The sequence below is a fragment of the Tenrec ecaudatus genome, chromosome 11 (assembly GCF_050624435.1).
Source record: "Tenrec ecaudatus isolate mTenEca1 chromosome 11, mTenEca1.hap1, whole genome shotgun sequence".
Classification (NCBI taxonomy): domain Eukaryota; kingdom Metazoa; phylum Chordata; class Mammalia; order Afrosoricida; family Tenrecidae; genus Tenrec; species Tenrec ecaudatus.
The window spans coordinates 81568563-81572639 of record NC_134540.1 but is presented as its reverse complement, the minus strand read 5'-3'; the positions used below and the strand labels follow the sequence as shown (position 1 = coordinate 81572639).

General features: G+C 42.4%; 1 non-coding gene across 1 annotated transcript; it reads right to left on the bottom strand.

Annotated features, from left to right (window-relative positions):
* Window positions 1–3559: 3559 nt before the first annotated feature.
* Window positions 3560–3722, bottom strand: LOC142461757 (U1 spliceosomal RNA). The gene has a single exon (XR_012786956.1). It is a non-coding gene; the product is annotated as a U1 spliceosomal RNA (small nuclear RNA).
* Between the last annotated feature and the right edge of the window lie 355 nt (window positions 3723–4077).

Below are 4077 nucleotides of genomic sequence, written 5' to 3'. Positions count from 1 at the left end.
AGAATCACCAACCACTTAAGAAGAGACTGGCAGCCTCTACTCGTGGAAGGTTGGTTATGGAAGGAGAAATGGAAACGCGGGGACGAAGCGAGATGAGTGATGACCTAGGGAACCAATGGCAAAGCCGGAGTTGAAACAAAAAGCCCATCGATTATTCAGCCATCTTCTCTGTAAACCTGAATCGCTGTGAAAAATTCTCCTTGAACAATTGAATTGTATGATATGTAAACTACATGCCAATAAAACTGCTTGGGAAAAAGAAAACAGCTTTTTTTTTTTAATGCGATGGAAAGGGTCAACCATTTGCAAGCACATTAGGATAAAGGAAATTCTCTCATAGGCAATCATATAAATAAATGTTTATTATAACAACAACACACATACATGTTTTGCAAGAAACAATGAAAAGTAAAAGCTCTCCAGGTGCTGTCGCTGTGCAGCCATGGGTGAGAACCAGTGGTGCAGAGTCCCTTCATCAAAAGCTGACTCCAGAAAGCGGAGGCCGGAATAATCATGGGAACTGTGATTTACAACGAGCAGGTGCACAAGTTACATTTACCACACTTTATCTCTAGTGATATGGAGTAAAGGAAGCAGGTAGGAGAAGTCACTCCTCTACTTTTTCTTTCTTTCTTTTTTAAGATGAAGAACATAGAAAGCTGAGAGTTGCCAGGTCTCATAGCAGTTCAATGAAACAAGTGGAATTTGCCTCTCTCGGTTCTGACTGATGTTTGACTATGACATTTGTCAAATTCCTCAGTGTTCTCATCTCTGAAATGGAGTAATTTTAGTTCCTGACTCATATCATGGCTATGAAGAAACTGAGTTGTTTGGGAGAATAAAACTGGGTTAAGGCTCAGATTGAAGTATCTGTTAATAACAAACGGTCACCTCCAAGTGCCAGTTGGAGTAGATTATTTGTTATAATAGAATAAGCACTCCCAGGCAATACAGAGCTAGTTGGCTAGCTTCATAATTTGAATTTATATGCACCTGTATGACATCTTACTTTGGAAAAGATTGAAAGCTCCGGTAGTAGACTAGCTATTTGATGTTCTCTATGAGGATTGATTTGGGGCAAAGGAATAAAATGTAAAGTTGGTCTTGGCACTCCTGCCTGCACTATACCTATGTGTCCATTACATCAGCCCTTAAGTGCCTTTCTATCATCCCCGAATGCTTTCCTAACATCTAGCACTCCATTGCTTTTGCTCCTGTCTTATCTTTCTCAAGAGTTCATTGTCTAAATCACTCTGCTGACAGTTTTGAACAGTTTCTCTCGCACTGACTCTGTGAGCCATCAACAGCTTTCACTAGTATTTGTGTATTAATGGCTTTTGCATTTCAAAGCCAAATCATTCCTGTCTTTTAACTCTGGTTTTGCATTTCCAATTACGGTACCAGTCGTTGCTGTCAGATCTATTCAGGGACACTTGGTGTGTCAGGATAGAATTGTGCACCACAGGGCTTTCAAGGACTGCTTTGTCAGAAGCACATCTCTAGACTTCTGTTTTGAGGAGCCTCTGGATGGACTCAAACCTCCAGTCTTTTGGACAGGAGTCAAGAACTTAACCATTTGTGCCACCAAGAGACAATTCTCACTTCTCATCAGTTCCACATTTGCAAATGTACCTGGTTTCTAAAATTCTTTTGTAATCCCAATTTGATGCTGATAATGCTTCCATGAACTCTGAAAACATTGAGTCACACATTCCCAGTTGAGGGCAAAAAAAGGCAGCACTCTATTCCCCTCTTTCACTTTTCATACAGTAAACAAGGATCCTTTTCCCGGTCTATTTGGTTATTCACTTTTAGCATGTTTGCACTTTAAAAATAATAAATCATTTTAATGGGGGCTCTTACAGCTCTTATAACAAGCCATATATTAATTGATTTCATTTGTTTGTTTTGGGTCTTAGGTGCCTGATACCCAATCCCGTCGACACCTCATGGTCACACAGGCTGCTGTGCTTCTTCCATGTGGGCATGTTGCTTCTCTACTAGGTGGCCACTTGTTTAACTTCAAGCCTTTAAGGCCCCAGAAGCTATATCTTTTAATAGCCAGGCACCATCAGCTTTCTTCACCACATTTGCTTATGCACCCATTTTGGCTTCAGTGGTCATGTTGGGAAGGTGAGCATCACAGAATGCCAGGTTATTAGAACAAAGTGTTCTTGGGTTGAGGGAGTACTTCAGTAGAAACCCAACACTATCTTAATACTTAACCTATAAATATATGTACATAGAGACCTATATCCCTATTAATATATTTACATATGTGCATGCCTATATTTGTACCTCTATAAATGTCTTTTGCCACTTAATTATTTCCTCTATTTCTTTTTACTTTCTGCCTGTGCCACCATCATGGTCGACCTTCATCTGACTCTCAGTACTTTCTCTCAGCTACATTGCAATTGATTAAACTTCACCAGGCATTCTATGCCCTCCTTACCATTGATTTTAGATCTCTGGCATTCCCTGATCCCTGGGATTTTTGACTCTCCTCTCCCTTTCTCCCACTTTCTCTCCCATGTCCCTCCAGGGCCATTGCCCAATTATTTTCTCCTCAGGATTGGTTATCCTGCCTATCTTATATGGATAGACATGAGAAAAAGGAGAAAATGAAGCCTGTAAATAGTTCTAGTTCTATCTGCTGCCACTTCTGGTTGTTTTCCAATCCGATCTGGTGAAGTGCCATGCCTTGCCCAGCAATTCTGAAGTCTAATTTGGGGATTCCCCAGTGACTTCATTGCTTTGCTCCCCTTGCTGCTCTGTTATAATCCCTTCATGTTTCACTTAGGTGTGGAGAGGTCAGACCAGGCAAAATACCCGTACTGTGTCCAGTGTTGTCTCTCTTAGCACTGTGGTTCAGTGAGGGATCATTGGGTCTCGTGGTGGGGCCTGCCCCATGGTCCTCTCTGTACATTGGTTGCTCTGAGCAGGAATGTTGTCCTCAAGGTTTGGTGGGCCAGGTTGCAGTTCTCTCTCTGTGTGTGTCTCTCTCTCTCTCTCTCTGCTTCCCTATGGTCTGAGCAGACCTGTCATTCTTCCATGAGGTTGCATCTTCAGTGCTGTCCTCTGTAGAGCATTCTTCTGGGGAAGGGGTGGACACAGCTGGGACTGGGGTGGCCAGCCCACAGAACAGTTCGTTAGTTTGCTGCTTCATGTTGGTCAGTTGCCCTGGAGGCTTGGCCCCCATGTTATGGTCTGGTCCCTTTCTTGCTTTCCTTTGGAGACATAAACAATACCCTGTCAGCGTGTGGGTTAGTGTCCTGTTCCCTCACTATCCACATCCTCTTTTTTACCCCCCCTTCCCTTCCTCTTATTGACTGCCATATATGTTTGCACTTTCCACTGGTGGTTTTACTGTTTAAAGTCTTCCCCAAGAGTAGTGCAGAAGTGCTACTTAAACACAAGAAGGCTGTGATTTGGCTAATGAGGAAAATATACGTAATAGATACGTTTTCTTCAAGCACAAATGCCAGTGCTGCTTCCTGTGATGTCCATGATAATGAATCATCAAGGACATTAAATAAGGTGTTTTCTTTTTTTTTTCCAGGGGAGAGCACGAATGCAGTCCCCACTACCAGAAATTATGCAGCCGAGTTTCCCACATTTGGGGAAATCGCAGGGGTCAGCACACACGGAGTGCAATGCGTGAGCCTCGCCCTGGGAAAACCACCTTCGTGTTCATGGCATCTCCCCTGCCAGGTAAGTATAAATAAGGACTTTTCAAACAGAAATGTATATAAAATAAAGTTATGTATTAATCAATTGACAAAAATACGGTGGCCAAAAATACTATGCTCCCGTAGTCTATGCCTGGATTTCCTTTAGCAGCAGCGAGGATTCAGTATTTTCTAACTTAATGTTCACAGTGACTTTTAAGAGTATGGCTATTGTGAAGAACAAGAATCACGTGTGCCTGCAGACTGTTCCTCCTCTGTCCACTAGCATGTGAAATTCTAACCATGTAAAGCGACATCCCCTTTCTTAATGTGCACCCCAAATCAGATACCTGAGTGTTAATCCAGATGCCTTGTCTTCCTCACACAACAAACCAAAGAGTGGCCA